Consider the following 21,431-nt stretch of genomic DNA (forward strand, 5'->3'; position numbering starts at 1 on the left):
AAGTGGAGTGTCCCTTTAAACTATTCATTAATTCAAAACAAATGTGCTGTCATAATATTATTTCATTGCATTATATAAGAGCATGCCAATGATGTGTAATGCATCAATCCCCCTCCCCTCAGTGTTCAGTACTGTTTTATGTACCATCGCTGTTATTCTTGCTGCTACTTTTTTAAATGCTCATTAGCACTGGGACTTGCTAATCTGGTGTCGGGGGTCCTGATAATGATAACTGGTTCGCCTGGCGTCAGGATGGTAAATGGCAGTGTCTCCCCTTTAAGAGCCAGCAATCTGATAGGCTATCAGCAGACAGGCGGTCCTGGGGAGACAGGGCGTCCGGCTCAAAATGACGTCCTAAAATAGAGCATTATGCTGGGACTCCAGGCCTTGCCATCGCTTTCGTCAGAGAGGGGCCTGAAAAGGGGCAGACACAGGAAGAGTATGTCATCAGGCCAATTTCTGTTAATGGCAGGCATGACTACTACCGGTGAGGTGCTGGACACAACCAACAAGAGGTCAAGATTAGCAAAGGGCGATGAAGTTGTGTACATAATTATGTTGTTTCTCACGATTCACATTTCAGTTCTCAGTGAACATCTACAGTATGTGGTGGTGGTGGTGGAAACAGCTGATGTGTGTCAGTGGCATCAGCTTTATGAGAACCAGACTGGATGTTACAATATGACAGCCATAAAGAAGAACATTTATGCTAACAATCCAACAGCTGGAAAATGTGTGAGCAGATATCTTCATCAGGCCTACCGATTTGAGGAATTATTCAATTCAGTTCAACAGCACTTTACTGCAATTTTACTACAAATAAACCAAAAAAACATGGATGCTAGTTACCACAAATTCATTTTTGCTATAACAACCATAATTGGCACATTAATTACCATACAGATGGTAATTAATGCGGCAAAAAACATGTTTACTATGTTTATCATAATAAAACCGTTATTAATTTTTTGTAAGTGATACCTTGCAAAAGAGCGTTAAAGAAAACATTTCCATTTTTAAGTTTATCCACTAAGAAGCTTTGATTTCATTAACAAAAATGCCGTCTTCATATGGATGAAAGGCCAAAAATGAGGAAAAAAAAGATTATTACTGTGGACAAGGCCTTGGTCAATAACCTCACAGCTTTTGAGAAGTGTTGATACTTTGTTTGAACGGCGATCACGTCAAATGGACCATCCTGTTTTCATTACGTAGCTTGGACGGTCTCTTTTCACCCAGGGAAGTTGTGTGATTTAGGCCCTGCTGGTTCTGCTGAGGTCATCCATGTGACCTTCTCTCCCTACTCTTGATTTATTCTGGCATGGCGGGCACACTTTCTACTGTGACCCCCAGCCTTGCCCTGGCCTGATCCTCCCCGAAGAGCCACTAGTTTAGTATTGCACAGAACATAAGGTAGTAATGACTCTGCTATGCCTCTGTTTCCGGCCTGGAGGAATAAATCAGAGGGTAAACAGGTAGTGAAAAAAGCATTGAAGGGGAGCTGAACCAAGTATTGAGTAACCAGCTGCGTCGGATGGGTCATGATGGTTGACTAATTAACTAGTTGTACTTCAAACGACTTAATGATTAGTGATATCAATCTAGGCCTTCTTGGAGAGGGAGATCCAAAACCTCCATCTGACACGTTTTCATGTAAATAAGCATTTTTAGCAGACTCTTATGTTTAGGTTCAGTAATTTCACTTTATGGCAATAAAAACTTTATTAGTCAGCCTTATTTTCACAATTTGTTACTACTGTATTTTCTGGACTATAAGTCGCTCCGGAGTATAAATCGCATCCGTCAAAAAAGCATTTTGAAGAGGAAAAAACATATATAAGTCGCACTGGACTATACGTCGCGTTTATTTAGAAAATTATTTTACAAAATCCAAACCGAAGAACAGACATTTAATCTGGAAAGGCAAGTTATTAAACAATAGCACATAGGTGTCCGTACATATTAAAGTAACATTAACAGTTATTTACACAATACACAATAGCATACAGAACATACATAGGAGGCTGAATAGGCTAAATTAACACGACAAGCCAAATCAAGTTCAAAAAGGTCCCGAAGTCATTCCGCATCACTGAATCCATTGAATTACATAAATACAGGAGCAACATAGAGCGGACTCTCACGGCTGTAGATGCTAATAGTTTCTCTTGGTTCATATGAAATAATTTTGACGTATAAGGCGCACTTGACTATAAGTTCCAGTGCCCACCAAACTATGAAAAAAAGTGTGATTTATAGTCCAAGAAAATACGGTAGTCATTACATTGGTAACAAATGTGACAGTCTTTCGCTATAAAGCCCTCTAAGTGCATGCAAGCTTTTTTGGTATATCTGGGATTGATATATATACATCATCTGAAATTTGAATGAATAAGCTTTTTATTGATTATGGTTTGTTATGATAGGACACTATTTGGTCGAGATATTTGACGATCTGGAATATGAGGGTGCAAAAATCTAAATATTGAGAAAGTCGCCTTTAAAGTTGTACAAAAAGTCCTTAGCAACTGCATCCACTCAAAAAAATAACATTTTGATATATTTACAGCAGGAAATTTACAAAATATCTTCATATCAACATGATCTTTACATAATATCCTAATGATAATTTTGACCCATACAATGTATGGTGTGTAATGCAATGTAAAACAATGTTGGCTATTGCTACAAATAACAAAAATCTGTAGAAATTACAGTTACTTGCATGAGGCTGTTATTGTATAGTTTTATTCAGTAAATTATTTAACTTTAAACAAACTATTGCCAGTACATACAGTTTTTTGAATTTGTCAGAAATCTCGTTTTTTGGTTGTCCTTTCCAATTAACATCAATTCAACTGCAGTTGGTTTGTTTTGATTTAAACCTTCATAACTTAAAAATACAGCTAAGTAGCACCATAAAACAAAATAATAACATGATAACATAATAATAAACATGTTTTGACAAAAATGTTAAAAACGGAGTTATCTCGTTTTGCAACGAAACTCTTCATATATTAACTCACAGAAGTCATCTGGATTACTTTAATGTATGTGTTTTATGGTATGTTGCCATGTTTTCCCCCATATAAGAGCATAACATGATGGCATTTTAATATAAAATTATTTGTATGTGTTCAACTGAAAAGGTACTCATAAACCTCTGGGACAGCATGAGAGTTAGTAAATTATGATAATAATCATATTCAGTGTTGGGGTAACGCATTACAAATAACGTGCATTACATAATAATATTACTTTTCTAAAGTAACGAGTAAAGTAACGCATTACTTTATAAATGTACACATTAATATGAGAGTTACTTTTTTTAAAAAGTAATGCAAGTTACTTTTCAGTTTAATTAATTTGTAAAAAATAATTAATTAACTATAATATTTTACTGAATTAAACTGAATGTAGTCACGTTTGAGGAACAGTTTGGGTCAGAAAATGGAGATGGCAGGCCATAGCTTGACATTTTTGTGATGGAAATATGCAATTTCTGAATGCAGAACTTCTATGTCATAAAACTGAAAGAAATCAAGCCTTAGCCAAGTAAGAAAAAGTAATGCAAAAGTAACTTAAAAGTAACGCATGTATTACTTTCCATGAAAAGTAACGCAGTAATGCATTAAGTTACTTTTTTTGGGGAGTAACTAAATATTGTAATGCATTACTTTTAAAAGTAACTTTCCCCAACACTGATCATATTAAAATATTTTTGCACCATTTTCTTGTACTAAAATGTGTTTTTTAAAGAAAACTTCCCAACAATGGATACTGGGAAAAGCGTAAGAATTTTTTTTTTCAATTTTCAATCACACACAATCACACGTCAGTCTTTCTTAAATGACTCTATAACCTGAAAACTTGAGGAGTTACAAACACAACATATGCTGAGAGCCACTGCGCTTAGCGGATAATGTGCAGAAGTTATCAATCAACATAATGGCACAGCTGACAATAAGGCATGTGCACACTCGGGCCTTTCATAAAGTCAATGGGAATTTAGAGGTTTACCGCAGTGACACTGAGCAGACAAACCGCGAGTAACGACGGCTCGGATATAGGTGGCCAAAACACACTCAACAAATAAATAAGGAGCGAGCTGAGAGGGAAAAAGCGCATTAGATCAGATCCCCACCTCTCCCCATACATCAAGGCATGAATCATCGGATTTACCAATAGGCTACTGGTGCAGAAGAGATTAATCTCCATACGTCCACTCTTCTGTGTTCCCCTGACATGGAAGCCATATTAAAATCAATTGGTTTGTCTCATGTCTTTAAGGCCCGAGGAAGCCTGTGAAAAATAGATCTCTTTAAGAGGTGATAGAGTAACAGAGCAGCACCAGGGGCCGTGGATCTCGGCATCTTAATGGAGCTCTGCCATGTCTGTTGGCCGCTGCAGTCCATTGAGCTTTAATACCAACACAAACACTTTCAGTCTCAGGTTAACCACACCAGAATAATGCACAACAGGGGAACCAAACGCTTGCTGACATGTCTCCTCTTCAAAGGATTGAAATAGCACCCTACTTTTCCCACTCTTGTACCGCTTGGTGAGGAGTCATCTGGGCTCCTGAAGGGCTAAGAAGTTCTAATTCTGATTTACTTGATGTGGTATCTCAGAGGAAGCTGAGAAGTGCCTGCCAGTCTGGCTCCCCTTATGACCTCAGCGCACAGGCCTGATCACAATGGGCGGCCCAAAGGAGCACCACGGCCTCATGGGTAACTCGCAGTCAGTGGCAGGGGAGGATATCCTGGTGGAGTTTATGTACTCAAAAAGGCCAAAGCCATCTAAGACAGACAATGCAATGAAATAATTAAAACCACTCCCTCTAAAGTCGGCTTTTGTCAATTTCTATCTTTATATAGGTTTTGTGCACAACTTAACTTTAAGCTTTTTGACTCTAGCATAGAGAAATACCCTAAAAGTCTACACTGTGGACGTATTTTAGATGAAAGTTTAACGTCTCAAAGCAACATTGAATATATTTGCTATGGTAAAAATGCTTGATAACACACAAACAAAAGGAAATGTGTCTGGAGGGGAAGGACTTGATTTATTGTTGTTTCCTTTAGAGTTGTGCTTTTTAACTGTTTACATAAAAACATCCTTGAATTCATTTGATCCACAAATTTTCGGTCAGCGCATGCAATAAATATAAGCCCCGGGCTAAAACTAGCATTCCCTAAAGTGAAAGGCATTGCAAAGAAAAAGTCTTTCAAGCACCAATTCAGAGCTCCGTGTGAAATTCAACATGATACATGCATTGTTTTATGTATATGTGAGTCTCTGTTTAGGCTTTCCTACAGGGAGCTCAGATTGAATTGCAGATTTGCAGAGCTTACAAAGCAACTACATATGTAGCACCTTTTACTGTATTGCAGGGCTTTGCAGATGTGATCCATGGTGCAGGTGAAGACAAAGTTTTTGCCTTTACACAAAACAGTGTAATATTGACTAAGTCAAAGATGAAATTCTGTAATGGATGAGTGAAATCAAACTTTAATGCTCCAAATCTCATACTGTAATTAGATTATGAGACTTATCCAGGGTTTCAAAGACAGGGTCACTTATGTCAGGAATCTCTAGGCTGTGACTTGCCGGTATTGAATACAGTTCATGCATGAATTTGAGCTGGCTATAAAAGACACCATTTCCTTGCATCCATAAACACCAGTGTCATTTAAAATTATCCGCTCATTTATTCATTCATTTTCTGTGTCTGTCAGCTTCACATCACTGAGGAAAGAATATCGAGGACAATGTGGAAGGAAATGCAATTGAAAACAGAGGAAAGAAATCCTCACTGTTAACAGGCTAATCCCACATCATTCCCGAATACAGCTGAGACGCACAGTGCGTGGCACCATCAGAAGCGGCCATCCAGTCGACTGCATGAGGCGGACGGAGAGGAAGACAAATGGTGACGTTTACTAAATACCAAGTGGAAGGGCTAGACAGTTAAAGTAGGGCTAAGTTTATGTATTTTAGATGCTATTGATTCAAAAACAACACAAAGAACACAGAAGAATATGAACTCCTCCCATAGTCAAGTGTTTTCGAATTATATAACTTTACTTTGTGAGACGGTTGCCAGCACTTATCACTGAAGTCATTTTTGCTGCATTTAAACGTTTGGTTACAAGTGAAACTTATACAGCAAGCTTATACAAAGATCAAAAAGATCTATATTTTTATATATCATATAAATGTACTTTAAAGGGTTAGGTCACTGAAAAATGATGGGCGATATGACCCAAAAAATGATCTAGAAATTTTTTCAATATTAGTCGATATCGATAATTATCATGATCACAAATCTTTATTCAATTTTCATTCAGGAGCAAAAATCTGCCTTTAAATTTGACAGGAATATAAAATTTAAAGGGAGATTTTTGCTCCTGAATGAAAATTGTAAAAACCATACAGTTTATAATGGTTTTAAACTACTTTATATTCAGAACATGACAAATGCAAATACTAAAATCTTGTTTTAATGTTCAGGCACTGTATTAACCCTAATAAGTCCCTTGGGGTCAATTCTACACCCAAGCCGCTTTTCTTTAGCTAAAAAACATGGTTCCCTTCATCTCAGTGGAATAAGATTTTGTGACTTTTCCAGATTATCTGTCAAGATTCATATAAAAAAAATTGGGTTTGATTCTGTCGTTCTAAAGAGGCGTAAAAAAATTCACCAAAAGAGGCCCTTTGGGGGTAAAAATTACCCCAATTGAAATGAATGGGAAATGCAAAAAAAAAAATTTTTTTCTTGTTATTCATCAAATAAAATCAATGCATCCAGAATAAATTTCAAAAACTACAAAAAAGTATACTATTTGAAATATTTTTAATTTTTAATGACCTTTCTAATGTTTATATAAACATAAATTCGCAAAATGTTTAATTAAAGTATTGATGTTGAGCAGTTGGCCACATCCAGTAAAATGAATGGTTCTCTATGGGCATCTGCTGGTCAAAATGATTTATTTCCTAAACTGTAACCATAAAAAAAATTTCTTAACACCAAATGGTCGAATTCAACACATAACATCTAGATCAATATCTAAAAACAATTTAACCCTTTAACTGGCGCAGCCCTTTTTGAGTGGGGGGTTGGTGAAAAGGTGATATACACCTTTAAATTAATATAACTCTGGCATTTTTTTTTTTTTTTTTTTGGTCTAGAAGCCTAATTTTGGTTTTAATTTTGGTAATTTTTGGTTTTAAAGAAGACACTTCAACGTTTTTTAGGGAAGTGTCTGGAGGTGAAAATATTTTTTTTTAAAAGCAGTTTACATTTATTTGTAATAAATGAAAATGCAATATAGTATAATTTTTAATACATAAAATTGTCAAAAAACTGAGGTTTGTGCTGGTTTGCTTTGAGGTTTGCTGCATACTTGTGTCACAAATTAATAAATTACAGTTACTGCATTATTATTACTGCTAAAAGGTTTTGAAATATGAAAATGACGTTCTTAGACCTTTCCAACAATATATAGTTTGTCGTGATAGATTAACATTTACATAGAAAATATTGAAATAAACCTAGGTGTCCCGCTCACGGGACAGCGCCAATTAACGGGTAAAATCAATTTTAGATCGTAATTTATGTGAATTTTTCATAAAAATGTGATATTTTACAGGCAAGCTAATGGTGTAGTTGAGGAATTGAGTGGTAAACAGGTACAAAAGTACTTCATATCTCCCAAAAGACAACATTGTTGTATAGATGGGAAGTAAACTAAAAAAATGATATATTATTTGTATCATTAAAAATGTATATATTTTTTGTAATCACCCTTTAAATTTCTGGGGTCATGCTTACCCCCATGCAGGGAACTCTAACGTATACAGGAAAATAGGGGCTTATGAGGGTTAAATGTAAATATATTTTTTATGAAATGAACATTTCTGACACAGAAAGCAGCAGGCTGTCACTTTAAGACTCAAGACAGACTGCTTTAAGTTTTAACATACTGAGTAACATCCAGCTGTTTATGTTCACTTAAACAAGAAAGAAAACTTAGTTCAGTGATCACGCATGTGTTATACATACGAGCTATACACGCTGATAAATGGATGTCAAGAGTGTCACGTTGCTGTGGGAGCGCACATACGCATACACTATATTCACTGCAGTGGTGGATCTGCTGTTTTTCCTCAGTTTCCTGAATTTGTGAATGTCCTGTAAATATACTTTTAAAGCTGCGCGGACATGTGCCTGCGCAAGGCGGACGTTGAAAGAAAGTACAGTATTTTGTATGCTGTTTTCCAGGCTTTGACGAACCCTGTTTGGGCGTCCAACATTGCACACAAGGAAAATGTTTCCACGCATTTGGTTTCCGTCCGCGTTATCCGCATCGCGAAAATTATAGGGCTCTACTTATAAATAAATAACTTGCCTCATCTTCCACTCCTTCGAGACTAACTGACACTGTGATTGTAAACTAAGAGCGTGTGCCGCATCCGGAAGTGGTTGCGCAACATTACGCACAGTGCGCAAACATTATCGATCACTTATCGAACTGTCGTCACAGTTTTATCGGGAAAATTTATATCGGTAAAATTATCGTTATCGAATTATCGCCCAGCACTAGTTCTGATAAACACAAAGGAAGACTTTTTTCCTACTATGGAAGTGAATGGGGCTCACGAACGGTTTGGTTACAAACACTCAAAATGATGCTCCTAACCATGTTCGACAAGATTCGGTTGCTAACAGGAGTTAACTTACAGGCTATGATTCCGAAGCAGGACTGATTATGTCGGTCTTGTCTACATCACCAATCCCAGCAAGTAAACTGTTGCCTACAATCCGTGTGTCTGTTGTAGTCAAAGAAAAGAGATTTTTATGTGGAGACGATAACTTGCGTGGTTGTTTACTTTTGGGATTTGTACCTTTTGCATATCGTTAACATTACGCACCAGAGCAGAATTCATCAGAACAAAGTAATTTATACAGGTTTGTAACAACATGAGAGTGAGTAAATGATGACAAAATTTTAATTTGTGGGTGAACTATCCCTTTAAGCATAAACAATTCATGTACATGTTAGAAGTGATGCATTTCTGTATGTATAGGTGCGCGTCCTTTCTATCCGACGGCACCCATATTAGCATGTTCTGTCTGCAATAAGTGCCTCTGGGATCTCATTGCAGTCGGTTATGCAAAAATTTTGGTTATGCCCTGTGTTCATTTCCCTTGAGTTAGTTATTCGAGTCAGAGATGGAATATTTTCAGCCCAAAACATTTACTAGTGTCCGTGGAGACGACATTCCAGTCTTTGCACAAGTCACGGCAATGGCAGCGTGTAATCCACGCTGAAATGAATATAAAAGTTTATAACCCACAATCGCTAAAAACAAAGCAAAAACAAGGGAAGAGCTGATATAAAGGGAGAAGAGAAGGGACTGAAGTTTAGCAGAGGCAGGAGTGAAGAGAAAAATCAGCAGTACGGATTTTAAACAGGAAGAGAGTGGCGTCAGTACAGGCGAGAGATAAGAGAGCCGCGCTCCATACACAAATACAGAGCTCAGCAGACCAGCAGCTCCCAGCTTTACAGGCGCCTTGCAGTAGCCCTATCCACCCACCTAGACTGAGCTCCAGGCCCCAGACCACCACTCAAGAATGCAAACTATCACACACACACACACACACACACACACACACACACACACACACACACACACACACACACACACACACACACACACACAAACTGTCCTACCACCCCCTCAATTGATGGTTTAGAGGCACAATAAGCATGAGAACATTTCAGGCCATGTAACAAGAGGCTAAGAAGTGACCTAGGCGAGCGTATTACAGTGACCTGAAGAGCACGCAAATGCAAAAGCAAAACCCACACATACACATACATCCTAACCGTCATCATATATATGACAAGGGAGGCTTGATATGTAACAAGGCTAATGCAATACAGCGTATTTTACATGTTCTTACAAATATCGACAGACATTTTAAGTAATTAATTTTTCAAAGAATAAGACAACTCCCTCTATGATGTATCCATGGGAATTCCCATGCATTCTTTAACCTTAGACCAGGTGATTTTCCAGATCCAGCCTGTCTCTAACAATGATAACATTTACATGCGCAAGCACTAATTAAGGTCATTATTCTAGTAATTAGGCCCTTTTTAAATGCTCCATAAAGTGTATTGGTTTAAAATTTTCCTAAATACATGGTCATTATGTGGTTTTCACATATTCTTTATAAAAGAAAACAAACATGCTAGCTCATCCCATTTATTATGCTGCGTTTTTGTGTAATTTAGTGAAATACAAAATTCTTGTTCATGCCTACCAAACATGCTTAAACAAAACCAGTTGACTGTTTTGCAAAACTTAAAAGTTAGTGCAACACTAGAGACTGCAGAGCATTTAAAAAGTTTACAGTAATGTGCAAAAGTCTTATGCCACCATTAGATTTGTTGTTTTTGCAATGGTATAGCGCCCTACTGAAAAATCCAGCAAAGACCAGCATAAGCTGGTAACTGGTTTTAGCTGGTTTAAGGCAGAACTAGTTGGTTTAAGCTGGTCCCCCCAGTCTGGCAAAGCTGGTCATGCTGGTGGGTCAGCTGGTCTTTCAGCCTGACCAGCTAAGTCAGCTAGACCAGCTTAAAAAGTGACCAAAACACAGCTAGACCAGCTTGCTACACCAGCAAAACCATTAGAATACAACTCTTTATTAGAATACAACCAGAAAATACAGGAAATTTGTATATTTAGCTGAAGTGTCAAGTATAGGGTAAACTCATAGATATAATAAAGTCTAGATGTCTCGCCAGTGCTGCTAGCCAATTGAGTGGAACGTCCCATTTGGTGGCCATCTTATCAGGTCGCCGTTTTAAATGAGAAATTGTTCTCAACGTGCCTAGCTGGTAAAATAAAGGTTAAATAAATTAAATAAATACCACAGGGGAATCGCTCACTCATAGCATTGCGTTAGGAGCATGTACTTTTAAATGACCACAACTTGCTCAATTTTTTTTTAACGGTTTGGTTTGTTATAAACGTCAGAGTTGTACCTATGACACTGCATACTTAATGAATAATTTTCATGAATCATGTTAAAGCTTCCACGTTAATAACGTTTGTAAAAAAAACAAACCGTTTGAAAATCGGTAGAAAATGGAGCAAGTTAAGGTCATTTAAAAGTACCTGCACTAGTATAAATGCCTAGCCACTATATGTTCAGCCTACACTATACCCACGTCAGAGATGTACCTATGACACTGCATACTTAATGGATAATTTTCATGAATCATTTTAAAGCTTCCACGTTAATAACGTTTGTAAAAAAAAAAAAACGTTTGAAAATCGGTAGAAAATGGAGCAAGTTAAGGTCATTTAAAAGTACCTGCACTAGTATAAATGCCTAGCCACTATATGTTCAGCCTACACTATACCCAAAGGTATCTGAATACATGTATGTATGTATGTATGTATGTATGTATATATATATGTGTGTGTATATGTATATATATATATATATATATATATATATATATATATATATATATATATATATATACATACATACATACATACATACATACATACATGTATTCAGATACCTTTGGGTATAGTGTAGGCTGAACATATAGTGGCTAGGCATTTATACTAGAGATAAAGGCCTGAATCAAGACATCACTTTATAACACATTCAATATATTCCTATAACCTGCACTGAACCGCTACTACAACATTAAAAGAAAACTTCCACTGGATGACTCTATAGTCAGTGCATACTGTGTCTAACAGCTTAACTCCAGAGGAATATGTGCACAACAGATCCTCTTAATCCATTTATTATTTTACCTGTCCAGACCAGCTGAGAGAGGCATTTTTAAAAGTAATCTTGACTGGAAACAGAATACGAACCCTTTTCTGTGCTGTGACTAGCATTGTTCATGATTAGTGGAAAATATAGGGTAACCAGGAACCCCAGTACTGACACATTGTATGTTATGTCAAACATTCTTCACTATAATATAAAAATACTTACACAAATTTCAATATAAAAGTTAGCAACTGATAAAACTAGGACATTTTGGCACATGGTGAAGAATAAATGGGATTCCTAGACGGGTTAATAAAAGAGTCAGTGGGGATCTGTTTTTCCAGCCGCTCTCTATCATTTCTGTATGTGCACTCATAAAAGCCTTCTTTGCGTTGCCACAGAGGGAGCCGAGCCTGAGGCCTACATGTGTGTATACTAAAAAACAGCCACCCAGACACCCTTAACACTATACAGTACTTTGCATATGCTACACCCACTGTACAGGACGAAAATCCTTAAAGACTTTGTGTTAAACCACTAATAAAAGGAAAATGCATGTCCTCTAGTGCAAACAAATTAAGGATAACGTACAATCAGATGGTTATTATCCTATTTGTGATGTTAAAACTCAACCTATATACCATCTTTACCTTAAAGCAACTTCAGTATTGTCTGAACCCAAACACCTGAGATGAACCCCATTTAAAAATCTTTCCGATGATCTTCAGGTCATCATGTACATTGCATTTTATTATTACCATATAATTGCACAGCAGATACTGCAGACTGGGTCAGGAGTATATAATCACTATTTTTTACCTAATGAGACAAGACAGAGAGAGAGAAAGGGAAAGAGAAAGAGAGAGAAAGAGAGAGAGACTGGCCTTGCAAGACTGCAATCTAGGGATTTTAATTAGAAACATGCCCTTCTGCGCGATTGAGGATTTGCATTTCCCAAACCAGCAGTAAAAATAAGTTTCGATGTAGTGGGCAGGAGTCAGATCTACCCACTGGGCCATTCATGCAACATCCAGAAGAAAATAATTAAGCTCCTTGTGAGGACCGAGACTTCTGGGAAATATCAAGGTCAAGGATTAAAGACAAGCTAGCATTTGAAAATGCAGAACAGCGAGACAGTGCAGATACCAGTGGAGCCTTCTAGGAGGAGGGTGGACTTTGAACAGAATTTATCAGAGCAATATTATTTCTCTTTTGAAACTAACCAAATACATTCATAGTTGCATAATCATGACAGCTGAGATCTGGTAGGCTGCTAGGCTCTGATATTAATTAGGGTCATTCGACTACCGGAAATTTTCTTCATACTACAGTTTGTTTCGTTTATGATCAAACAAGGTTTTAGAAAAAAGCATTAAAGTATGTACTTGCATGAAAGTCAAGCAGGAGATGACGAGTATTAAAGAGCACCAATGGTCTGATTCATGATTTTACATTTCCTTTGGTGTGTAAGTGTGTATTAGTACGTTAACGATATGCAAAAGGTACAAACCCCAAAGTAAACGATGACTCCAGTTATCGTCTCTAATGTAAATCTCTTTTCTTGGACTACAACAAACACACGGATTGTAGACAACAGTTTACTTCTTGGAATTGGTGATGTAGACAAGACCGACATTATCATAATTCCTCCTGCTTCGGACTTACAGCCTGCAGTTTACTCCTATTAGTAACTGAATCTTTTAAACCTGGTAAAGAGCATCACGTTTCCGACTGACGTCAGAGGTATTCAGGCCAATCACAATGTACAGATTAGTTGGCCAATCAGGGACAGAGAGCTTTTCAAATCCGTGCGTTTCAGGAACAGAGTGAAATCTGGAGCTACAAAAATGTACAGTATGTGGAAAATAATGTGTTTTTAACCATAAACCATTGCGGTATTTAGTTACTTTTCATGAAAAGTAATGGTTACGTTACTTTTTAGTTACTTTTGTGTTACTTTTTTGGCTGAGGCTTGATCTCTTTAAGGCCTTGCATGTGTTTTTTTTACTGAAAAGTTCTGCATTCAGAAATTGCATATTTCATCGCAAAAATGTCGAGCTTTGGTCTCAACAAAGCTCTGGACTCAAACTGTTCCCACACAGGCGTGTACACATAGAGTATATAATGTGACTACGTTTAGTTTAATTCAGTACATTGTTTTTTTAAATCAAATTAATTAAACTAAAAAAGTAACTTGCATTACTTTTTAAAAAAAGTAACTTAAATATTAATGTGTACATTTAAAAAGTAATGCGTTACTTTACTCATTACTTCAGAAAAGTAAAATTATTACGCAATGCACGTTACTTGTAATGCATTACCCCCAACACTGTATGTGTGTTCCTTAGGATCAAATCCATGACCTTAGCATAGCTAATACAATGCTCTACTCATTGAGCTACAGGAACACAAATCTAATCATCATAAATCTTCATTAAGGCAAAATATTTATCAAAACATAAGATGGATATTGTACCAATACTAAACACAATTAATTAAACTGGAAATTTTCGATCGGAGTTGTAAACCATGATTATCAACATTGGCATCCTGTAGTATGATTGCTACAGCTTTGTAAAGACACCACTTTAAAGATGTTTGCAATAGATTATATCCTGTATACCTTACAAATATAATCTATTTTCCTGTTGTTCAGATCAACCGATCAACCATGTACCCAGTACCAAACATAAGATGGCAACCCAAAGAGATACAATAAACATGACATACAAAGGTTCCTGATGAGGGTCGGTTGATCTCCTCCTCCACACCGACATGGACAGATCTTAACTCGTGAACTCTGAACTGTAAACCCATCCAAAGTTAAACATACACCCACAATGAGGCTCAAACCGCATGTCGTTTATAACCAAACTCATGAGATATGGGTTCAGCGGGTTCTTTCAAAACCATGTTGAAGTAATGGAATGCTGCTTTTTATTTGCAGCACATTGAATCTGAGATCAGACATTCAGTAAAGTCAACAAATATGAAGTGTATTTGAATGATCTATGTCTCAGCAGTCGAAATGCTCTTAGCTTAGCTGGACAATACATGGATCAATGGAGTCTTGAGTGTTTTTTTAAACAACTGGCGTCAGTAATGCTGTATACGTTGACCACAGATGTTTAAAAAAGGCTTTTCCCCAGCGTAACGTCTTTTTAGGTCAATTCAAACCACAATCCCTACAGTGACATAGAGAGAAACCTCTTTTGTTCATTAAAATGAACAAGGTGCAGATGTTCTGAAAACATTGGTTTAGAAATGACCAAGATGAACATTGTGTCAGCGACTCTGATATGTTTGAAAAAAGCAACAGAATTTCTTTAATTTTTCAAGGCTTTCTGTTCTTTATCAGCCAATCAAATAACTTGTCTTTCTTCATTCTTTTAATAAACAGGCAGATATAGAAAAAAGATTAGACATTGTGCGAAACATTAGACATCTGAAGGTCTGATGGTATGTCTTTCAGTTCCCCTCCACAGTGATAGTAGAGGAATCAGGGGGCTCATTTTCACCCCATGTCTCAGGAATCCAAATGGAATTTAGACTGAAGGCACATAGACAGGTCTCAGATCAGTTTAAAAAAAAATAACACTTGCCGAATGCCAACTAAAGTCTGTAAGAATGTTACTCTAACTTTAAAATGTAAAGTTTAATCCATTTGATGTAACAATTCATTTAAACTATCTTGACTAGTGAGGAGCTCAATATAAAACTTAACTTAAGCTAATTCAACATTATTTTTTATAATTTATAGCAACACCTCAATAGAAATTTAAAATGAATTGTAAATTCAAGTTGTTTAAACTTTAAGTGCAACAAGGAATTTTTGTTACAGTGTATAGGTGATATGAGCAATTCAAAACAAGAATAAGAAAAATTTCCCTATCAGTGGTTTATCTAGGATGAGACTTTGATGATACCCACTTTGATGTCTCCCATAGAATTTGTTAGTCAAATGGGTACCGTCAAACATGTGCAAACCATCATTTATCAAAGAATCTTCTTTTGTTTTCAACAGAATAAAGAACAACATGTGAGTGAGTAAATGATGTAGCTCTGTAGTTGAACGGCACCAAAAGGTTGTGGGTTTGATCCCAGGAAAAACATATACTGATAATATGTATACACTGTAAAAAAAAAAATGAGCATTGTTTGTCAAATCAACATATGTTTTTATTAGGGCTGTCAAAAGATTAATCACGATTAATCGAATCCAAAATAAAAGTTTGTGTTTACATAACGTGTGTGCGTACTGTGTATAATTATTATTTATATATAAAAACACACACAATCATGTATATATTTAAGAATTTTTTTATATTTATATATAAAATATTTATATTTATTAGGGCTGTCAATCGATTAAAAATTTTAATCTAATTAATTACATACTCTGTGATTAATTAATCGAAATTAATCGCATACATAATTTTTGCTGTGAAAGTATTAAATATTTCAATTTAACTGAATCAGAATTAGTGACATTAAAGTTCAAAAACTCTTTTATTATTACAGTATTTTCACTGTTCAAATAATTGCCATAACAATCAACAAAATGACCTACAGTAATATGCTAAGGAAATAAATTCAAAAGTGCTTCAGGAAGATTATTTACCAAAAGTTTACAAGTACAATATCAATTGCAGGGCTTTTTTGTGCAATTGAACATAAACCTTAAATAAAAAAATCAGCCCCTTTACCTTTGGTATTACGGGGCGTGCTAGGTCGTACCTCCGATTTAATGTTAACTCCTACATGCTTTGCATTGATATGGTACTTTAGAGTGGACGAACTCTGGTAATATGCAAATTCTTTGCTGCAGACATTGCAGACAACTTTATTTTTATCATCACTTACATCACAACATTTTTTATAAAAAAAAGGCTCCAATCAATGTCCCAGTCACTGTCAGCGTGTTATCGTCTCCCTACTTCATTTTACAGTGGAATGGTGGCTAGAACGTTTTCAGGTTTAAAGGTCAATACGTAATGGATTAATCTGCATTATTTTTTAACACGTTATTTTTGGTCAGATTAATTAATCGAATTGAACACGTTATTTTGACAGCCCTAATATTTATATATAATATAAATTATATAAATGTATATACAGTATTTAAATGTAAATATTTATTAAATATGTGCATGAATGTGTGTGTATATTTATATATACTAGGGCTGTCAAAAGATTAATCACGATTAATCGCATACAAAATAAAAGTTTGTGTTTGCATAATATATGTGTGTGCACTGTGTGTAATTATTTTGTATATACAAATACACACATGGATGCATGTATTTAGGCATGTATTTAAAAACATTTACATGTATATTCTGTATATTTATTTTGATTTTTATATAATTTATATTATATATATAAATATACATGATTTTTTTCTTAAGTGTGTGTGTGTGTGTGTGTGTGTGTGTGTGTGTGTGTGTGTGTGTGTGTGTGTGTGTGTGTGTGTGTGTGTGTGTGTGTGTGTGTGTGTGTGTGTGTGTGTGTGTGTATACATAATAATTACACACAGCACACACAAATATATTATGCAAACAAAAACTTTTATTTTGAATGCGATTAATCTTTTGACAGCCCTACTATATACATAACATTTACACACAGTACACAAAAATATGTTATGTAAACACAAACTTTTATTTTGCATGTGATTAATCGCAATTAATCTTTTGACAGCCCTGATATATACATAATATTTACACACAGTACACACACATGTTATGTAAACACAACTTTTATTTTGTATGCGATTTATCTTTTGACAGCCCTAATATATACATAATATTTACACACAGTACACAAAAATATGTGATGTAAACACAAACTTTTATTTTGGATGTGATTAATCGCAATTAATCTTTTGACAGCCCTGATATATACATAATATTTACACACAGTACACACACATGTTATGTAAACACAACTTTTATTTTGTATGCGATTAATCTTTTGACAGCCCTAATATATACATAATATTTACACACAGTACACAAAAATATGTGATGTAAACACAAACTTTTATTTTGGATGTGATTAATCGCAATTAATCTTTTGACAGCCCTAGTTTTTATGTTACTTTAACTTAAGTTAAACAATTTCAACTTGCTTTTATAAGTTATGTGAACTTATCACAGGTCAAAACTTAAAATAATAAGTTAAATTGACTTGCAAAACCAAGTTGTTTTCACTTTATGCTGCAATTTTTTTACAGTGTAGACTGCAATGCACTGTAAGTCACCCTGGACCACAAACCAATGGCAGGTGTCAAAAAAGGCCTTCCTCAATGTTTATTGATGCCGTTATGGATTACAGGTACAGATTTATCAGTATCAGTCGAAACTTCTTGTATGTTGATTAGGTGCATACAAGCCATACAATATACTGTAGAAAAACTCCAGTCAAAGTTCCCAGACAAGAAAACGATGTAAACATAATCTGACATGGGACACAAAAAGGCAAGAATATAGCAGCACGACTGTGAGATATTCCCTATTGATTTATCCTTCAGTAACCTCTCTGTCTCTGGCTTTCTCAGTATTCCAGCAGACTGTGTTTTTTGGTCTGGCCAGGCAGATTTGACTGGAGCCAGAGTGTAGATACAGGGCTGAGCTCAGATAAACAGCTTCTTGTTTGAGCTGCCGCTTCGTTGAGCCACTCTGTGCTGAGCTGAGCGGGCTGATAAGAAACGCGGCGGCGACGGGTCCGCAGCGGCCAAGAGAATGGACCGGGGCCTGGGGAAGCAGACTTTCTGACTGCACCCTGCCCTCCCCTGACCGCTTCTCCTCCCAGCCCTAATCTCTCCTCTTTTCTTTTCTCTCTCACTATTTTCACTGCAAAAGGGCAGAGCTGCCTAATTGCCTGGTGAGAGAGAAATGTATCAGCGGGCCGCATCGGCGCGGGGGAAGAGAAGCGGACGTCGGCAGCCGGTTAGATCCAGGAAACGAGGTGCCCTGGATGGCGGCTCATATATTACTGTCACTCTCTGAGGTCCACAAAGAACGTGCTCTTAAAACATAAATCGTCAACATTACATACTGGATTAGACAGTTATAAATTTTATCCTGTTTTACACTGGTATACATCATATAATTACATCATGAAGAAAAAATAAGTCGTGAATAAAATTTGTAAGCTATTCTTATATCTCATTTTGTGATTCTGCATGTCTTTTATCTTTACATCTCTAAATATTCCAGGTTTCCATTGGCTTATATTCTCTCTCTTCTTTAAATATCCCTTACTATCACAATTCATCATCATGCTTGCACAGAGCCGCTGATAGGCCAAACATGCCAGAGGATTGGCAATCAATAACAGCGAGAACGCTTTGGCTCTGCTCCGGACCAAACCCACATCTGCTTCAAATATCCTTGTCTCCTAACACACACAATCGTCTGTGCGTGTGTATATGTATGTCTAAGACTCCTTAAAACAAAATGTCAGCCGTAGCGAATTTAACTCGCACGTTTTTAACGGTCAGCCAGAAAAGTGAAAACAAAAAGTAGCAAAACTGTGGATATAACAAAAGTCTGTTTAAGGCGAGTCAGTTTACCCTGTGGGATCTCACCCCACAAGCTTACGCTTAGAAATAAAACTGGACAACAATGGCACTTTAGATTAGGGCGGCAAGATATGACGCAATGAGCATATCGCAATGGTTTTTAATTACTGAATGACTTCAATACTTTAAAAAGTTAGGCATAGCCAAATGATTTTCACAACAGTTTAATGCCTTCCAGAATTTTTTTTTTTAAATAAACAATATATCAAATGAAAAAGACCCTCTGCTTTTAAAAAAAAGTTTCATCCTATCTTCATTTGTTCTCTTTATATTACCTCTAAAATATAAGGTTTCTTAAAAAATACAATATTTTGAGCAAAAAAGATGAGATAATTGCATTTTTGAAAAGGGCATTTGTTTGAGATTAGATTTAGAGCGATGATCAAAACATACACAGAGTTTTTACTTGTTTTGGATCAGTGGATGCTTTAAAAGTTGGGTAAGAGTGCCACCTAGTGGATAATAGCGGAAATATGGATTGCCGTAAAAACTCGTCATTGGCAACGAAGCGTTTTCTCTTAATTGATGAGATAACTCATCAATGGCGGGTAAAGAGTTATCGTCTCCAACTGAAATCTCTTTTCTTGGACTACAATGAAGGGTTTACTTCTGTAACAAGTTGACGTGGACTTTCAAACACAATGCAGTACTGCTGCCGCAGTCATGTTGAGTAAACGTTGTGTGTTTTGTTGCAAAAGGCAAACTAATGTTCGATTGTGTGCTGCACATTTTACGGAGAACTACTTTCTAAACACGGAGTTACAAGGCTGGATGTACACAAAGGTTTTGCTTAAAAAGTGGAGCAATTCCAACTTGGCAACACTCTTCTGACTGACATCCTGTAAGTAGCCGATGTTTTCATATTTGAAGATTTTCCTACTGACGATTCAAACGCAAGTTTTTACGATCACAAATGCAGCCATGGTTTTATGTTTTAGTATCCTTACTTACCAATCTGTTACGTTCTGCTCACATCGCGCTGGTAAAGTTGATCGATCTATTTTCTGGGTCAGATTAGGCTCGTATTGATACGGTAGTAAAGACGATATTGTCTCCTGGCTTCCACTATTGCTTTGGGAGCTCTAATCTTTAAACATGGGAAGGAGCGTCACATTTCCGCTTACATAATTGAGGTATTCGTCCAATCACAACACACTGGATAGAAGGCCAATCGGTTCACACCATGCTTTCTCAGAACGATGAGCTTTGTACAAATCGACCTGTTACAGAAGGGCGGGACTAGGAAGTACTACAAAAATGTATGGTATGTGGAAAATAATGACTTTTTTAACCATAAACCACGCGAACACATTGTATTACACCAAATAGACAAAGTAATGTGCTTTTTAGCTACAAAATATGGGCCTTTTAACTTCTGTTGGGAGCTGATCTTTTAAATATGGTAAGGAGCATCACATTTCCGCCACACGCTTGAGGTATTCGGACAAATCACAACTGAACTATTCAGAACGATGAGCTTTGTACAAATCGACTCATTTCAAAAAGATGGGGCATAGAGGCGTAACAATAATGTATGTTATGCGTAAAATCATGTATTATGTAATTAATAATTGACGACGGGCCATTGAATTATAAGAAAATAATGCACACCAAAGGTGGTAATTGTTACACCACGGGTGTGCATTATTTTTAAGAAATTTGACAAGTAAGGTATGCGGTTATCAAAAAAATTATTCATACCCACGGAACATTTCTCAACCAATCAGAATACAGCTTTCAACAGACCTGTGGTATAATTAAACTATAAACCACGTGAACACATTGCATTACATCAAATACATAAAGTAATGTTCTTTTAAGCAACATCATAGGTAGTCTTGGGCCGATAAATCTGCCAATGAAATGCGGCTACATGATAATAAAAAATATGTATAATTATTATGTTTGACGAGTGTTGCTTTTCAAATACATGTCATAAACGACTCAAACTAACACAGTGATTTTTTTTTAATTGATAAGGACTTCCTACTTATCATAAACTGTAGTACATGAAAAAGCTGTGCATAATAT

The 21,431-nt window shown here is 36.2% G+C and overlaps 1 long non-coding RNA gene across 2 annotated transcripts in view; it reads right to left on the reverse strand.

Moving 5' to 3' along the window:
• Positions 1-21,431, reverse strand: part of LOC129418893 (uncharacterized) — a 75,414-nt gene continuing 53,983 nt past the window's right edge. For both annotated transcript variants that reach the window (XR_012357724.1, XR_012357725.1), the window contains exon 3: positions 1-414. This is a non-coding gene — a long non-coding RNA (uncharacterized lncRNA). The remainder of the gene's footprint in view (positions 415-21,431) is intronic.

Source organism: Misgurnus anguillicaudatus, chromosome 15, assembly GCF_027580225.2.
Source record: "Misgurnus anguillicaudatus chromosome 15, ASM2758022v2, whole genome shotgun sequence".
Classification (NCBI taxonomy): Eukaryota; Metazoa; Chordata; class Actinopteri; order Cypriniformes; family Cobitidae; genus Misgurnus; species Misgurnus anguillicaudatus.